The 15786-nt window shown below is 44.5% G+C and overlaps 29 non-coding genes across 29 annotated transcripts; all 29 read left to right on the plus strand.

Moving 5' to 3' along the window:
- The first annotated feature begins 226 nt into the window (after nucleotides 1-226).
- Nucleotides 227-300, plus strand: trnai-aau (transfer RNA isoleucine (anticodon AAU)). Its single transcript has one exon. It is a non-coding gene; the product is annotated as a tRNA-Ile (tRNA).
- A 359-nt stretch (nucleotides 301-659) lies between these two features.
- On the plus strand, nucleotides 660-732 carry trnar-ucg (transfer RNA arginine (anticodon UCG)). The gene has a single exon. It is a non-coding gene; the product is annotated as a tRNA-Arg (tRNA).
- A 464-nt stretch (nucleotides 733-1196) lies between these two features.
- trnai-aau (transfer RNA isoleucine (anticodon AAU)) lies at nucleotides 1197-1270 on the plus strand. The gene has a single exon. It is a non-coding gene; the product is annotated as a tRNA-Ile (tRNA).
- Nucleotides 1271-1763: 493 nt separating this feature from the next.
- trnai-aau (transfer RNA isoleucine (anticodon AAU)) lies at nucleotides 1764-1837 on the plus strand. Its single transcript has one exon. It is a non-coding gene; the product is annotated as a tRNA-Ile (tRNA).
- An 896-nt stretch (nucleotides 1838-2733) lies between these two features.
- trnai-aau (transfer RNA isoleucine (anticodon AAU)) lies at nucleotides 2734-2807 on the plus strand. The gene has a single exon. It is a non-coding gene; the product is annotated as a tRNA-Ile (tRNA).
- Nucleotides 2808-3300: 493 nt separating this feature from the next.
- trnai-aau (transfer RNA isoleucine (anticodon AAU)) lies at nucleotides 3301-3374 on the plus strand. Its single transcript has one exon. It is a non-coding gene; the product is annotated as a tRNA-Ile (tRNA).
- An 896-nt stretch (nucleotides 3375-4270) lies between these two features.
- trnai-aau (transfer RNA isoleucine (anticodon AAU)) lies at nucleotides 4271-4344 on the plus strand. Its single transcript has one exon. It is a non-coding gene; the product is annotated as a tRNA-Ile (tRNA).
- A 493-nt stretch (nucleotides 4345-4837) lies between these two features.
- On the plus strand, nucleotides 4838-4911 carry trnai-aau (transfer RNA isoleucine (anticodon AAU)). The gene has a single exon. It is a non-coding gene; the product is annotated as a tRNA-Ile (tRNA).
- A 359-nt stretch (nucleotides 4912-5270) lies between these two features.
- trnar-ucg (transfer RNA arginine (anticodon UCG)) lies at nucleotides 5271-5343 on the plus strand. The gene has a single exon. It is a non-coding gene; the product is annotated as a tRNA-Arg (tRNA).
- A 464-nt stretch (nucleotides 5344-5807) lies between these two features.
- trnai-aau (transfer RNA isoleucine (anticodon AAU)) lies at nucleotides 5808-5881 on the plus strand. The gene has a single exon. It is a non-coding gene; the product is annotated as a tRNA-Ile (tRNA).
- A 493-nt stretch (nucleotides 5882-6374) lies between these two features.
- On the plus strand, nucleotides 6375-6448 carry trnai-aau (transfer RNA isoleucine (anticodon AAU)). The gene has a single exon. It is a non-coding gene; the product is annotated as a tRNA-Ile (tRNA).
- Nucleotides 6449-6807: 359 nt separating this feature from the next.
- trnar-ucg (transfer RNA arginine (anticodon UCG)) lies at nucleotides 6808-6880 on the plus strand. Its single transcript has one exon. It is a non-coding gene; the product is annotated as a tRNA-Arg (tRNA).
- A 464-nt stretch (nucleotides 6881-7344) lies between these two features.
- On the plus strand, nucleotides 7345-7418 carry trnai-aau (transfer RNA isoleucine (anticodon AAU)). The gene has a single exon. It is a non-coding gene; the product is annotated as a tRNA-Ile (tRNA).
- Nucleotides 7419-7911: 493 nt separating this feature from the next.
- trnai-aau (transfer RNA isoleucine (anticodon AAU)) lies at nucleotides 7912-7985 on the plus strand. The gene has a single exon. It is a non-coding gene; the product is annotated as a tRNA-Ile (tRNA).
- A 359-nt stretch (nucleotides 7986-8344) lies between these two features.
- Nucleotides 8345-8417, plus strand: trnar-ucg (transfer RNA arginine (anticodon UCG)). Its single transcript has one exon. It is a non-coding gene; the product is annotated as a tRNA-Arg (tRNA).
- A 464-nt stretch (nucleotides 8418-8881) lies between these two features.
- Nucleotides 8882-8955, plus strand: trnai-aau (transfer RNA isoleucine (anticodon AAU)). Its single transcript has one exon. It is a non-coding gene; the product is annotated as a tRNA-Ile (tRNA).
- Nucleotides 8956-9448: 493 nt separating this feature from the next.
- Nucleotides 9449-9522, plus strand: trnai-aau (transfer RNA isoleucine (anticodon AAU)). The gene has a single exon. It is a non-coding gene; the product is annotated as a tRNA-Ile (tRNA).
- A 359-nt stretch (nucleotides 9523-9881) lies between these two features.
- trnar-ucg (transfer RNA arginine (anticodon UCG)) lies at nucleotides 9882-9954 on the plus strand. Its single transcript has one exon. It is a non-coding gene; the product is annotated as a tRNA-Arg (tRNA).
- Nucleotides 9955-10418: 464 nt separating this feature from the next.
- On the plus strand, nucleotides 10419-10492 carry trnai-aau (transfer RNA isoleucine (anticodon AAU)). The gene has a single exon. It is a non-coding gene; the product is annotated as a tRNA-Ile (tRNA).
- A 493-nt stretch (nucleotides 10493-10985) lies between these two features.
- On the plus strand, nucleotides 10986-11059 carry trnai-aau (transfer RNA isoleucine (anticodon AAU)). The gene has a single exon. It is a non-coding gene; the product is annotated as a tRNA-Ile (tRNA).
- A 359-nt stretch (nucleotides 11060-11418) lies between these two features.
- On the plus strand, nucleotides 11419-11491 carry trnar-ucg (transfer RNA arginine (anticodon UCG)). The gene has a single exon. It is a non-coding gene; the product is annotated as a tRNA-Arg (tRNA).
- Nucleotides 11492-11955: 464 nt separating this feature from the next.
- trnai-aau (transfer RNA isoleucine (anticodon AAU)) lies at nucleotides 11956-12029 on the plus strand. Its single transcript has one exon. It is a non-coding gene; the product is annotated as a tRNA-Ile (tRNA).
- A 493-nt stretch (nucleotides 12030-12522) lies between these two features.
- Nucleotides 12523-12596, plus strand: trnai-aau (transfer RNA isoleucine (anticodon AAU)). The gene has a single exon. It is a non-coding gene; the product is annotated as a tRNA-Ile (tRNA).
- A 359-nt stretch (nucleotides 12597-12955) lies between these two features.
- On the plus strand, nucleotides 12956-13028 carry trnar-ucg (transfer RNA arginine (anticodon UCG)). Its single transcript has one exon. It is a non-coding gene; the product is annotated as a tRNA-Arg (tRNA).
- Nucleotides 13029-13492: 464 nt separating this feature from the next.
- On the plus strand, nucleotides 13493-13566 carry trnai-aau (transfer RNA isoleucine (anticodon AAU)). The gene has a single exon. It is a non-coding gene; the product is annotated as a tRNA-Ile (tRNA).
- A 493-nt stretch (nucleotides 13567-14059) lies between these two features.
- On the plus strand, nucleotides 14060-14133 carry trnai-aau (transfer RNA isoleucine (anticodon AAU)). The gene has a single exon. It is a non-coding gene; the product is annotated as a tRNA-Ile (tRNA).
- Nucleotides 14134-14492: 359 nt separating this feature from the next.
- trnar-ucg (transfer RNA arginine (anticodon UCG)) lies at nucleotides 14493-14565 on the plus strand. Its single transcript has one exon. It is a non-coding gene; the product is annotated as a tRNA-Arg (tRNA).
- Nucleotides 14566-15029: 464 nt separating this feature from the next.
- Nucleotides 15030-15103, plus strand: trnai-aau (transfer RNA isoleucine (anticodon AAU)). The gene has a single exon. It is a non-coding gene; the product is annotated as a tRNA-Ile (tRNA).
- Nucleotides 15104-15596: 493 nt separating this feature from the next.
- Nucleotides 15597-15670, plus strand: trnai-aau (transfer RNA isoleucine (anticodon AAU)). The gene has a single exon. It is a non-coding gene; the product is annotated as a tRNA-Ile (tRNA).
- Nucleotides 15671-15786: the final 116 nt, after the last annotated feature.

Below are 15786 nucleotides of genomic sequence, written 5' to 3' on the forward strand. Positions count from 1 at the left end.
TATCCTCACCTAACGACCCTAACTTTAGAAGACGCACACCATGTATTGTTTTGTGGCAAATTTCTTCTTAAAGCATTTTTTGTAAGTCAACAGAGGACTTTTTTTTCCCACTATGTTGAAGTAATTTCTTGTAAACACACATTTCTCTTGTGTTCTTAACAGTTCTTCCACCCTCTCTTTTTTGGTATATTAGTCAACAAAAGGATGGGTTCACACACATTTTTTGGGCCGGTTAGCTCAGCTGGTCAGAGTGTGGTGCTAATAACGCCAAGGTCATGGGTTCAATCCCCATACTGGCCATTCAGCAGCCATCCAACGTGCTGTCTCATGATAGACTGTGGATTTTATTGGGTGGGATCCAACAAAAAACCTCTGCCAACTTCCAGGTGACAGATCGGGCCACGTAAGCTTTATGACCTTCATTGGCAGATAATACTCTGGCTTAGTGGGTGGATCCACTGTGCATGTGGCAGGTAGGACTACATTTTTAAGAGCGTGATACATGGGAGAAATGCTGTGGCATGCACTTATTTCAAGCAACAATCAATTATTTCAAGCAACAATCAAGCAATATCCACCAGCCACGTGAGCAACCCAACACCAGCAGTTGATTCAACCAGACTCCAACGAACGTTCGTGAAAAGAGGGAGCTTCTGCCAGACCACGTGGCCTAACGGACAAGGCGTCTGACTTCGGATCAGAAGATTGAGGGTTCAAGTCCCTTCGTGGTTTGTTGTGAGTCCTTGAGGAGCAGGCATGCGTTCCCAGTTGGATTGCAGCAGGCCAACCTCGGATCCTTTATGTCATCCAAAATTGCTACACTTTTGTCAATTTCATGTCCTTCAACAGAGACTCTACGAGTTCTCAAACGAGGCTCGAATGGCCAGGTTGCGGACTGAAGCCATGAACTTGGCCTTATCAGTGCCAGGCCCCAGTGGTCTTGGCTTAGAAGCAACCATAGAAAGTCAATAACATGCCATGACCTCAAGCGACATGGGTGAAAAAATCACGACTTGGAAGCAGGCTGTTGGTGGAACTACACCTGCATAGGTGGCTTCTGATCAGTAGGAGCTTCCAAGAGTTGGCTTTCATTGGTACTGCTTGAAGTAATTTCTTGTAAACACACATTTCTCTTGTGTTGTTAACAGTTCTTCCACCCTCTTTTTTGGTATATCAGTCAACAGAATGATTTTGTAGGCCGGTTAGCTCAGCTGGTCAGAGCGTGGTGCTAATAACGCCAAGGTCATGGGTTCAATCCCCATACTGGCCATTCCAACAGCCATCCAACGTGCTGTCTCATGATAGACTGTGGATTTTTTTGGGTGGGATCCAAGAAAAAACCTCTGCCAACTTCCAGGTGAGTGATGTACGCAACTACAAATGACAGCAAACCACAAAATTCACTGACACATGACACGCTAATGAATACATTACATGCTTAGCTACAATCTCCAAATCACTTTTCCAGCTACTTTCTGGATAAATCACTCATTTCCAAAGTCTGACACAGCATACTGCATCAAAAACTGCTGCTTTATATCCTCACCTAACGACCCTAACTTTAGAAGACGCACACCATGTATTGTTTTGTGGCAAATTTCTTCTTAAAGCATTTTTTGTAAGTCAACAGAGGACTTTTTTTTCCCACTATGTTGAAGTAATTTCTTGTAAACACACATTTCTCTTGTGTTCTTAACAGTTCTTCCACCCTCTCTTTTTTGGTATATTAGTCAACAAAAGGATGGGTTCACACACATTTTTTGGGCCGGTTAGCTCAGCTGGTCAGAGCGTGGTGCTAATAACGCCAAGGTCATGGGTTCAATCCCCATACTGGCCATTCAACAGCCATCCAACGTGCTGTCTCATGATAGACTGTGGATTTTATTGGGTGGGATCCAACAAAAAACCTCTGCCAACTTCCAGGTGACAGATTGGGCCACGTAAGCTTTATGACCTTCATTGGCAGATAATACTCTGGCTTAGTGGGTGGATCCACTGTGCATGTGGCAGGTAGGACTACATTTTTAAGAGCGTGATACATGGGAGAAATGCTGTGGCATGCACTTATTTCAAGCAACAATCAATTATTTCAAGCAACAATCAAGCAATATCCACCAGCCACGTGAGCAACCCAACACCAGCAGTTGATTCAACCAGACTCCAACGAACGTTCGTGAAAAGAGGTAACTTCTGCCAGACCACGTGCCCTAACGGACAAGGCATCTGACTTCGGATCAGAAGATTGAGGGTTCAAGTCCCTTCGTGGTTTGTTGTGAGTCCTTGAGGAGCAGGCATGCGTTCCCAGTTAGATTGCAGCAGGCCAACCTCGAATCCTTTATGTCATCCAAAATTGCTACACTTTTGTCAATTTCATGTCCTTCAACAGAGACTCTACGAGTTCTCAAACGAGGCTCGAATGGCCAGGTTGCGGACTGAAGCCATGAACTTGGCCTTATCAGTGCCAGGCCCCAGTGGTCTTGGCTTAGAAGCAACCATAGAAAGTCAATAACATGCCATGACCTCAAGCGACATGGGTGAAAAAATCACGACTTGGAAGCAGGCTGTTGGTGGAACTACACCTGCATAGGTGGCTTCTGATCAGTAGGAGCTTCCAAGAGTTGGCTTTCATTGGTACTGCTTGAAGTAATTTCTTGTAAACACACATTTCTCTTGTGTTGTTAACAGTTCTTCCACCCTCTTTTTTGGTATATCAGTCAACAGAATGATTTTGTAGGCCGGTTAGCTCAGCTGGTCAGAGCGTGGTGCTAATAACGCCAAGGTCATGGGTTCAATCCCCATACTGGCCATTCCAACAGCCATCCAACGTGCTGTCTCATGATAGACTGTGGATTTTTTTGGGTGGGATCCAAGAAAAAACCTCTGCCAACTTCCAGGTGAGTGATGTACGCAACTACAAATGACAGCAAACCACAAAATTCACTGACACATGACACGCTAATGAATACATTACATGCTTAGCTACAATCTCCAAATCACTTTTCCAGCTACTTTCTGGATAAATCACTCATTTCCAAAGTCTGACACAGCATACTGCATCAAAAACTGCTGCTTTATATCCTCACCTAACGACCCTAACTTTAGAAGACGCACACCATGTATTGTTTTGTGGCAAATTTCTTCTTAAAGCATTTTTTGTAAGTCAACAGAGGACTTTTTTTTCCCACTATGTTGAAGTAATTTCTTGTAAACACACATTTCTCTTGTGTTCTTAACAGTTCTTCCACCCTCTCTTTTTTGGTATATTAGTCAACAAAAGGATGGGTTCACACACATTTTTTGGGCCGGTTAGCTCAGCTGGTCAGAGCGTGGTGCTAATAACGCCAAGGTCATGGGTTCAATCCCCATACTGGCCATTCAACAGCCATCCAACGTGCTGTCTCATGATAGACTGTGGATTTTATTGGGTGGGATCCAACAAAAAACCTCTGCCAACTTCCAGGTGACAGATTGGGCCACGTAAGCTTTATGACCTTCATTGGCAGATAATACTCTGGCTTAGTGGGTGGATCCACTGTGCATGTGGCAGGTAGGACTACATTTTTAAGAGCGTGATACATGGGAGAAATGCTGTGGCATGCACTTATTTCAAGCAACAATCAATTATTTCAAGCAACAATCAAGCAATATCCACCAGCCACGTGAGCAACCCAACACCAGCAGTTGATTCAACCAGACTCCAACGAACGTTCGTGAAAAGAGGTAACTTCTGCCAGACCACGTGCCCTAACGGACAAGGCATCTGACTTCGGATCAGAAGATTGAGGGTTCAAGTCCCTTCGTGGTTTGTTGTGAGTCCTTGAGGAGCAGGCATGCGTTCCCAGTTAGATTGCAGCAGGCCAACCTCGAATCCTTTATGTCATCCAAAATTGCTACACTTTTGTCAATTTCATGTCCTTCAACAGAGACTCTACGAGTTCTCAAACGAGGCTCGAATGGCCAGGTTGCCGACTGAAGCCATGAACTTGGCCTTATCAGTGCCAGGCCCCAGTGGTCTTGGCTTAGAAGCAACCATAGAAAGTCAATAACATGCCATGACCTCAAGCGACATGGGTGAAAAAATCACGACTTGGAAGCAGGCTGTTGGTGGAACTACACCTGCATAGGTGGCTTCTGATCAGTAGGAGCTTCCAAGAGTTGGCTTTCATTGGTACTGCTTGAAGTAATTTCTTGTAAACACACATTTCTCTTGTGTTGTTAACAGTTCTTCCACCCTCTTTTTTGGTATATCAGTCAACAGAATGATTTTGTAGGCCGGTTAGCTCAGCTGGTCAGAGCGTGGTGCTAATAACGCCAAGGTCATGGGTTCAATCCCCATACTGGCCATTCCAACAGCCATCCAACGTGCTGTCTCATGATAGACTGTGGATTTTTTTGGGTGGGATCCAAGAAAAAACCTCTGCCAACTTCCAGGTGAGTGATGTACGCAACTACAAATGACAGCAAACCACAAAATTCACTGACACATGACACGCTAATGAATACATTACATGCTTAGCTACAATCTCCAAATCACTTTTCCAGCTACTTTCTGGATAAATCACTCATTTCCAAAGTCTGACACAGCATACTGCATCAAAAACTGCTGCTTTATATCCTCACCTAACGACCCTAACTTTAGAAGACGCACACCATGTATTGTTTTGTGGCAAATTTCTTCTTAAAGCATTTTTTGTAAGTCAACAGAGGACTTTTTTTTCCCACTATGTTGAAGTAATTTCTTGTAAACACACATTTCTCTTGTGTTCTTAACAGTTCTTCCACCCTCTCTTTTTTGGTATATTAGTCAACAAAAGGATGGGTTCACACACATTTTTTGGGCCGGTTAGCTCAGCTGGTCAGAGCGTGGTGCTAATAACGCCAAGGTCATGGGTTCAATCCCCATACTGGCCATTCAGCAGCCATCCAACGTGCTGTCTCATGATAGACTGTGGATTTTATTGGGTGGGATCCAACAAAAAACCTCTGCCAACTTCCAGGTGACAGATCGGGCCACGTAAGCTTTATGACCTTCATTGGCAGATAATACTCTGGCTTAGTGGGTGGATCCACTGTGCATGTGGCAGGTAGGACTACATTTTTAAGAGCGTGATACATGGGAGAAATGCTGTGGCATGCACTTATTTCAAGCAACAATCAATTATTTCAAGCAACAATCAAGCAATATCCACCAGCCACGTGAGCAACCCAACACCAGCAGTTGATTCAACCAGACTCCAACGAACGTTCGTGAAAAGAGGGAGCTTCTGCCAGACCACGTGGCCTAACGGACAAGGCGTCTGACTTCGGATCAGAAGATTGAGGGTTCAAGTCCCTTCGTGGTTTGTTGTGAGTCCTTGAGGAGCAGGCATGCGTTCCCAGTTGGATTGCAGCAGGCCAACCTCGGATCCTTTATGTCATCCAAAATTGCTACACTTTTGTCAATTTCATGTCCTTCAACAGAGACTCTACGAGTTCTCAAACGAGGCTCGAATGGCCAGGTTGCGGACTGAAGCCATGAACTTGGCCTTATCAGTGCCAGGCCCCAGTGGTCTTGGCTTAGAAGCAACCATAGAAAGTCAATAACATGCCATGACCTCAAGCGACATGGGTGAAAAAATCACGACTTGGAAGCAGGCTGTTGGTGGAACTACACCTGCATAGGTGGCTTCTGATCAGTAGGAGCTTCCAAGAGTTGGCTTTCATTGGTACTGCTTGAAGTAATTTCTTGTAAACACACATTTCTCTTGTGTTGTTAACAGTTCTTCCACCCTCTTTTTTGGTATATCAGTCAACAGAATGATTTTGTAGGCCGGTTAGCTCAGCTGGTCAGAGCGTGGTGCTAATAACGCCAAGGTCATGGGTTCAATCCCCATACTGGCCATTCCAACAGCCATCCAACGTGCTGTCTCATGATAGACTGTGGATTTTTTTGGGTGGGATCCAAGAAAAAACCTCTGCCAACTTCCAGGTGAGTGATGTACGCAACTACAAATGACAGCAAACCACAAAATTCACTGACACATGACACGCTAATGAATACATTACATGCTTAGCTACAATCTCCAAATCACTTTTCCAGCTACTTTCTGGATAAATCACTCATTTCCAAAGTCTGACACAGCATACTGCATCAAAAACTGCTGCTTTATATCCTCACCTAACGACCCTAACTTTAGAAGACGCACACCATGTATTGTTTTGTGGCAAATTTCTTCTTAAAGCATTTTTTGTAAGTCAACAGAGGACTTTTTTTTCCCACTATGTTGAAGTAATTTCTTGTAAACACACATTTCTCTTGTGTTCTTAACAGTTCTTCCACCCTCTCTTTTTTGGTATATTAGTCAACAAAAGGATGGGTTCACACACATTTTTTGGGCCGGTTAGCTCAGCTGGTCAGAGCGTGGTGCTAATAACGCCAAGGTCATGGGTTCAATCCCCATACTGGCCATTCAGCAGCCATCCAACGTGCTGTCTCATGATAGACTGTGGATTTTATTGGGTGGGATCCAACAAAAAACCTCTGCCAACTTCCAGGTGACAGATCGGGCCACGTAAGCTTTATGACCTTCATTGGCAGATAATACTCTGGCTTAGTGGGTGGATCCACTGTGCATGTGGCAGGTAGGACTACATTTTTAAGAGCGTGATACATGGGAGAAATGCTGTGGCATGCACTTATTTCAAGCAACAATCAATTATTTCAAGCAACAATCAAGCAATATCCACCAGCCACGTGAGCAACCCAACACCAGCAGTTGATTCAACCAGACTCCAACGAACGTTCGTGAAAAGAGGGAGCTTCTGCCAGACCACGTGGCCTAACGGACAAGGCGTCTGACTTCGGATCAGAAGATTGAGGGTTCAAGTCCCTTCGTGGTTTGTTGTGAGTCCTTGAGGAGCAGGCATGCGTTCCCAGTTGGATTGCAGCAGGCCAACCTCGGATCCTTTATGTCATCCAAAATTGCTACACTTTTGTCAATTTCATGTCCTTCAACAGAGACTCTACGAGTTCTCAAACGAGGCTCGAATGGCCAGGTTGCCGACTGAAGCCATGAACTTGGCCTTATCAGTGCCAGGCCCCAGTGGTCTTGGCTTAGAAGCAACCATAGAAAGTCAATAACATGCCATGACCTCAAGCGACATGGGTGAAAAAATCACGACTTGGAAGCAGGCTGTTGGTGGAACTACACCTGCATAGGTGGCTTCTGATCAGTAGGAGCTTCCAAGAGTTGGCTTTCATTGGTACTGCTTGAAGTAATTTCTTGTAAACACACATTTCTCTTGTGTTGTTAACAGTTCTTCCACCCTCTTTTTTGGTATATCAGTCAACAGAATGATTTTGTAGGCCGGTTAGCTCAGCTGGTCAGAGCGTGGTGCTAATAACGCCAAGGTCATGGGTTCAATCCCCATACTGGCCATTCCAACAGCCATCCAACGTGCTGTCTCATGATAGACTGTGGATTTTTTTGGGTGGGATCCAAGAAAAAACCTCTGCCAACTTCCAGGTGAGTGATGTACGCAACTACAAATGACAGCAAACCACAAAATTCACTGACACATGACACGCTAATGAATACATTACATGCTTAGCTACAATCTCCAAATCACTTTTCCAGCTACTTTCTGGATAAATCACTCATTTCCAAAGTCTGACACAGCATACTGCATCAAAAACTGCTGCTTTATATCCTCACCTAACGACCCTAACTTTAGAAGACGCACACCATGTATTGTTTTGTGGCAAATTTCTTCTTAAAGCATTTTTTGTAAGTCAACAGAGGACTTTTTTTTCCCACTATGTTGAAGTAATTTCTTGTAAACACACATTTCTCTTGTGTTCTTAACAGTTCTTCCACCCTCTCTTTTTTGGTATATTAGTCAACAAAAGGATGGGTTCACACACATTTTTTGGGCCGGTTAGCTCAGCTGGTCAGAGCGTGGTGCTAATAACGCCAAGGTCATGGGTTCAATCCCCATACTGGCCATTAAACAGCCATCCAACGTGCTGTCTCATGATAGACTGTGGATTTTATTGGGTGGGATCCAACAAAAAACCTCTGCCAACTTCCAGGTGACAGATCGGGCCACGTAAGCTTTATGACCTTCATTGGCAGATAATACTCTGGCTTAGTGGGTGGATCCACTGTGCATGTGGCAGGTAGGACTACATTTTTAAGAGCGTGATACATGGGAGAAATGCTGTGGCATGCACTTATTTCAAGCAACAATCAATTATTTCAAGCAACAATCAAGCAATATCCACCAGCCACGTGAGCAACCCAACACCAGCAGTTGATTCAACCAGACTCCAACGAACGTTCGTGAAAAGAGGGAGCTTCTGCCAGACCACGTGGCCTAACGGACAAGGCGTCTGACTTCGGATCAGAAGATTGAGGGTTCAAGTCCCTTCGTGGTTTGTTGTGAGTCCTTGAGGAGCAGGCATGCGTTCCCAGTTAGATTGCAGCAGGCCAACCTCGAATCCTTTATGTCATCCAAAATTGCTACACTTTTGTCAATTTCATGTCCTTCAACAGAGACTCTACGAGTTCTCAAACGAGGCTCGAATGGCCAGGTTGCCGACTGAAGCCATGAACTTGGCCTTATCAGTGCCAGGCCCCAGTGGTCTTGGCTTAGAAGCAACCATAGAAAGTCAATAACATGCCATGACCTCAAGCGACATGGGTGAAAAAATCACGACTTGGAAGCAGGCTGTTGGTGGAACTACACCTGCATAGGTGGCTTCTGATCAGTAGGAGCTTCCAAGAGTTGGCTTTCATTGGTACTGCTTGAAGTAATTTCTTGTAAACACACATTTCTCTTGTGTTGTTAACAGTTCTTCCACCCTCTTTTTTGGTATATCAGTCAACAGAATGCTTTTGTAGGCCGGTTAGCTCAGCTGGTCAGAGCGTGGTGCTAATAACGCCAAGGTCATGGGTTCAATCCCCATACTGGCCATTCCAACAGCCATCCAACGTGCTGTCTCATGATAGACTGTGGATTTTTTTGGGTGGGATCCAAGAAAAAACCTCTGCCAACTTCCAGGTGAGTGATGTACGCAACTACAAATGACAGCAAACCACAAAATTCACTGACACATGACACGCTAATGAATACATTACATGCTTAGCTACAATCTCCAAATCACTTTTCCAGCTACTTTCTGGATAAATCACTCATTTCCAAAGTCTGACACAGCATACTGCATCAAAAACTGCTGCTTTATATCCTCACCTAACGACCCTAACTTTAGAAGACGCACACCATGTATTGTTTTGTGGCAAATTTCTTCTTAAAGCATTTTTTGTAAGTCAACAGAGGACTTTTTTTTCCCACTATGTTGAAGTAATTTCTTGTAAACACACATTTCTCTTGTGTTCTTAACAGTTCTTCCACCCTCTCTTTTTTGGTATATTAGTCAACAAAAGGATGGGTTCACACGCATTTTTTGGGCCGGTTAGCTCAGCTGGTCAGAGCGTGGTGCTAATAACGCCAAGGTCATGGGTTCAATCCCCATACTGGCCATTCAACAGCCATCCAACGTGCTGTCTCATGATAGACTGTGGATTTTATTGGGTGGGATCCAACAAAAAACCTCTGCCAACTTCCAGGTGACAGATCGGGCCACGTAAGCTTTATGACCTTCATTGGCAGATAATACTCTGGCTTAGTGGGTGGATCCACTGTGCATGTGGCAGGTAGGACTACATTTTTAAGAGCGTGATACATGGGAGAAATGCTGTGGCATGCACTTATTTCAAGCAACAATCAATTATTTCAAGCAACAATCAAGCAATATCCACCAGCCACGTGAGCAACCCAACACCAGCAGTTGATTCAACCAGACTCCAACGAACGTTCGTGAAAAGAGGGAGCTTCTTCCAGACCACGTGGCCTAACGGACAAGGCGTCTGACTTCGGATCAGAAGATTGAGGGTTCAAGTCCCTTCGTGGTTTGTTGTGAGTCCTTGAGGAGCAGGCATGCGTTCCCAGTTGGATTGCAGCAGGCCAACCTCGTATCCTTTATGTCATCCAAAATTGCTACACTTTTGTCAATTTCATGTCCTTCAACAGAGACTCTACGAGTTCTCAAACGAGGCTCGAATGGCCAGGTTGCGGACTGAAGCCATGAACTTGGCCTTATCAGTGCCAGGCCCCAGTGGTCTTGGCTTAGAAGCAACCATAGAAAGTCAATAACATGCCATGACCTCAAGCGACATGGGTGAAAAAATCACGACTTGGAAGCAGGCTGTTGGTGGAACTACACCTGCATAGGTGGCTTCTGATCAGTAGGAGCTTCCAAGAGTTGGCTTTCATTGGTACTGCTTGAAGTAATTTCTTGTAAACACACATTTCTCTTGTGTTGTTAACAGTTCTTCCACCCTCTTTTTTGGTATATCAGTCAACAGAATGATTTTGTAGGCCGGTTAGCTCAGCTGGTCAGAGCGTGGTGCTAATAACGCCAAGGTCATGGGTTCAATCCCCATACTGGCCATTCCAACAGCCATCCAACGTGCTGTCTCATGATAGACTGTGGATTTTTTTGGGTGGGATCCAAGAAAAAACCTCTGCCAACTTCCAGGTGAGTGATGTACGCAACTACAAATGACAGCAAACCACAAAATTCACTGACACATGACACGCTAATGAATACATTACATGCTTAGCTACAATCTCCAAATCACTTTTCCAGCTACTTTCTGGATAAATCACTCATTTCCAAAGTCTGACACAGCATACTGCATCAAAAACTGCTGCTTTATATCCTCACCTAACGACCCTAACTTTAGAAGACGCACACCATGTATTGTTTTGTGGCAAATTTCTTCTTAAAGCATTTTTTGTAAGTCAACAAAGGACATTTTTTTCCCACTATGTTGAAGTAATTTCTTGTAAACACACATTTCTCTTGTGTTCTTAACAGTTCTTCCACCCTCTCTTTTTTGGTATATTAGTCAACAAAAGGATGGGTTCACACACATTTTTTGGGCCGGTTAGCTCAGCTGGTCAGAGCGTGGTGCTAATAACGCCAAGGTCATGGGTTCAATCCCCATACTGGCCATTCAACAGCCATCCAACGTGCTGTCTCATGATAGACTGTGGATTTTATTGGGTGGGATCCAAGAAAAAACCTCTGCCAACTTCCAGGTGACAGATCGGGCCACGTAAGCTTTATGACCTTCATTGGCAGATAATACTCTGGCTTAGTGGGTGGATCCACTGTGCATGTGGCAGGTAGGACTACATTTTTAAGAGCGTGATACATGGGAGAAATGCTGTGGCATGCACTTATTTCAAGCAACAATCAATTATTTCAAGCAACAATCAAGCAATATCCACCAGCCACGTGAGCAACCCAACACCAGCAGTTGATTCAACCAGACTCCAACGAACGTTCGTGAAAAGAGGTAACTTCTGCCAGACCACGTGGCCTAACGGACAAGGCGTCTGACTTCGGATCAGAAGATTGAGGGTTCAAGTCCCTTCGTGGTTTGTTGTGAGTCCTTGAGGAGCAGGCATGCGTTCCCAGTTAGATTGCAGCAGGCCAACCTCGAATCCTTTATGTCATCCAAAATTGCTACACTTTTGTCAATTTCATGTCCTTCAACAGAGACTCTACGAGTTCTCAAACGAGGCTCGAATGGCCAGGTTGCCGACTGAAGCCATGAACTTGGCCTTATCAGTGCCAGGCCCCAGTGGTCTTGGCTTAGAAGCAACCATAGAAAGTCAATAACATGCCATGACCTCAAGCGACATGGGTGAAAAAATCACGACTTGGAAGCAGGCTGTTGGTGGAACTACACCTGCATAGGTGGCTTCTGATCAGTAGGAGCTTCCAAGAGTTGGCTTTCATTGGTACTGCTTGAAGTAATTTCTTGTAAACACACATTTCTCTTGTGTTGTTAACAGTTCTTCCACCCTCTTTTTTGGTATATCAGTCAACAGAATGATTTTGTAGGCCGGTTAGCTCAGCTTGTCAGAGCGTGGTGCTAATAACGCCAAGGTCATGGGTTCAATCCCCATACTGGCCATTCCAACAGCCATCCAACGTGCTGTCTCATGATAGACTGTGGATTTTTTTGGGTGGGATCCAAGAAAAAACCTCTGCCAACTTCCAGGTGAGTGATGTACGCAACTACAAATGACAGCAAACCACAAAATTCACTGACACATGACACGCTAATGAATACATTACATGCTTAGCTACAATCTCCAAATCACTTTTCCAGCTACTTTCTGGATAAATCACTCATTTCCAAAGTCTGACACAGCATACTGCATCAAAAACTGCTGCTTTATATCCTCACCTAACGACCCTAACTTTAGAAGACGCACACCATGTATTGTTTTGTGGCAAATTTCTTCTTAAAGCATTTTTTGTAAGTCAACAGAGGACTTTTTTTTCCCACTATGTTGAAGTAATTTCTTGTAAACACACATTTCTCTTGTGTTCTTAACAGTTCTTCCACCCTCTCTTTTTTGGTATATTAGTCAACAAAAGGATGGGTTCACACACATTTTTTGGGCCGGTTAGCTCAGCTGGTCAGAGCGTGGTGCTAATAACGCCAAGGTCATGGGTTCAATCCCCATACTGGCCATTCAACAGCCATCCAACGTGCTGTCTCATGATAGACTGTGGATTTTATTGGGTGGGATCCAACAAAAAACCTCTGCCAACTTCCAGGTGACAGATCGGGCCACGTAAGCTTTATGACCTTCATTGGCAGATAATACTCTGGCTTAGTGGGTGGATCCACTGTGCATGTGGCAGGTAGGACTACATTTTTAAGAGCGTGATACATGGGAGAAATGCTGTGGCATGCACTTATTTCAAGCAACAATCAATTATTTCAAGCAACAATCAAGCAATATCCACCAGCCACGTGAGCAACCCAACACCAGCAGTTGATTCAACCAGACTCCAACGAACGTTCGTGAAAAGAGGGAGCTTCTGCCAGACCACGTGGCCTAACGGACAAGGCGTCTGACTTCGGATCAGAAGATTGAGGGTTCAAGTCCCTTCGTGGTTTGTTGTGAGTCCTTGAGGAGCAGGCATGCGTTCCCAGTTAGATTGCAGCAGGCCAACCTCGAATCCTTTATGTCATCCAAAATTGCTACACTTTTGTCAATTTCATGTCCTTCAACAGAGACTCTACGAGTTCTCAAACGAGGCTCGAATGGCCAGGTTGCGGACTGAAGCCATGAACTTGGCCTTATCAGTGCCAGGCCCCAGTGGTCTTGGCTTAGAAGCAACCATAGAAAGTCAATAACATGCCATGACCTCAAGCGACATGGGTGAAAAAATCACGACTTGGAAGCAGGCTGTTGGTGGAACTACACCTGCATAGGTGGCTTCTGATCAGTAGGAGCTTCCAAGAGTTGGCTTTCATTGGTACTGCTTGAAGTAATTTCTTGTAAACACACATTTCTCTTGTGTTGTTAACAGTTCTTCCACCCTCTTTTTTGGTATATCAGTCAACAGAATGATTTTGTAGGCCGGTTAGCTCAGCTGGTCAGAGCGTGGTGCTAATAACGCCAAGGTCATGGGTTCAATCCCCATACTGGCCATTCCAACAGCCATCCAACGTGCTGTCTCATGATAGACTGTGGATTTTTTTGGGTGGGATCCAAGAAAAAACCTCTGCCAACTTCCAGGTGAGTGATGTACGCAACTACAAATGACAGCAAACCACAAAATTCACTGACACATGACACGCTAATGAATACATTACATGCTTAGCTACAATCTCCAAATCACTTTTCCAGCTACTTTCTGGATAAATCACTCATTTCCAAAGTCTGACACAGCATACTGCATCAAAAACTGCTGCTTTATATCCTCACCTAACGACCCTAACTTTAGAAGACGCACACCATGTATTGTTTTGTGGCAAATTTCTTCTTAAAGCATTTTTTGTAAGTCAACAGAGGACTTTTTTTTCCCACTATGTTGAAGTAATTTCTTGTAAACACACATTTCTCTTGTGTTCTTAACAGTTCTTCCACCCTCTCTTTTTTGGTATATTAGTCAACAAAAGGATGGGTTCACACACATTTTTTGGGCCGGTTAGCTCAGCTGGTCAGAGCGTGGTGCTAATAACGCCAAGGTCATGGGTTCAATCCCCATACTGGCCATTCAACAGCCATCCAACGTGCTGTCTCATGATAGACTGTGGATTTTATTGGGTGGGATCCAACAAAAAACCTCTGCCAACTTCCAGGTGACAGATCGGGCCACGTAAGCTTTATGACCTTCATTGGCAGATAATACTCTGGCTTAGTGGGTGGATCCACTGTGCATGTGGCAGGTAGGACTACATTTTTAAGAGCGTGATACATGGGAGAAATGCTGTGGCATGCACTTGTTTCAAGAAACAATCAATTATTTCAAGCAACAATCAAGCAATATCCACCAGCCACGTGAGCAACCCAACACCAGCAGTTGATTCAACCAGACTCCAACGAACGTTCGTGAAAAGAGGGAGCTTCTGCCAGACCACGTGGCCTAACGGACAAGGCGTCTGACTTCGGATCAGAAGATTGAGGGTTCAAGTCCCTTCGTGGTTTGTTGTGAGTCCTTGAGGAGCAGGCATGCGTTCCCAGTTGGATTGCAGCAGGCCAACCTCGGATCCTTTATGTCATCCAAAATTGCTACACTTTTGTCAATTTCATGTCCTTCAACAGAGACTCTACGAGTTCTCAAACGAGGCTCGAATGGCCAGGTTGCGGACTGAAGCCATGAACTTGGCCTTATCAGTGCCAGGCCCCAGTGGTCTTGGCTTAGAAGCAACCATAGAAAGTCAATAACATGCCATGACCTCAAGCGACATGGGTGAAAAAATCACGACTTGGAAGCAGGCTGTTGGTGGAACTACACCTGCATAGGTGGCTTCTGATCAGTAGGAGCTTCCAAGAGTTGGCTTTCATTGGTACTGCTTGAAGTAATTTCTTGTAAACACACATTTCTCTTGTGTTGTTAACAGTTCTTCCACCCTCTTTTTTGGTATATCAGTCAACAGAATGATTTTGTAGGCCGGTTAGCTCAGCTGGTCAGAGCGTGGTGCTAATAACGCCAAGGTCATGGGTTCAATCCCCATACTGGCCATTCCAACAGCCATCCAACGTGCTGTCTCATGATAGACTGTGGATTTTTTTGGGTGGGATCCAAGAAAAAACCTCTGCCAACTTCCAGGTGAGTGATGTACGCAACTACAAATGACAGCAAACCACAAAATTCACTGACACATGACACGCTAATGAATACATTACATGCTTAGCTACAATCTCCAAATCACTTTTCCAGCTACTTTCTGGATAAATCACTCATTTCCAAAGTCTGACACAGCATACTGCATCAAAAACTGCTGCTTTATATCCTCACCTAACGACCCTAACTTTAGAAGACGCACACCATGTATTGTTTTGTGGCAAATTTCTTCTTAAAGCATTTTTTGTAAGTCAACAGAGGACTTTTTTTTCCCACTATGTTGAAGTAATTTCTTGTAAACACACATTTCTCTTGTGTTCTTAACAGTTCTTCCACCCTCTCTTTTTTGGTATATTAGTCAACAAAAGGATGGGTTCACACACATTTTTTGGGCCGGTTAGCTCAGCTGGTCAGAGCGTGGTGCTAATAACGCCAAGGTCATGGGTTCAATCCCCATACTGGCCATTCAACGGCCATCCAACGTGCTGTCTCATGATAGACTGTGGATTTTATTGGGTGGGATCCAACAAAAAACCTCTGCCAACTTCCAGGTGACAGATCGGGCCACGTAAGCTTTATGA

Source organism: Copadichromis virginalis, linkage group LG23 (genome assembly GCF_057382275.1).
Source record: "Copadichromis virginalis isolate Kocher_CV1m ecotype Utaka linkage group LG23, C_Virginalis_male_GT1.1, whole genome shotgun sequence".
NCBI lineage: Eukaryota > Metazoa > Chordata > Actinopteri > Cichliformes > Cichlidae > Copadichromis > Copadichromis virginalis.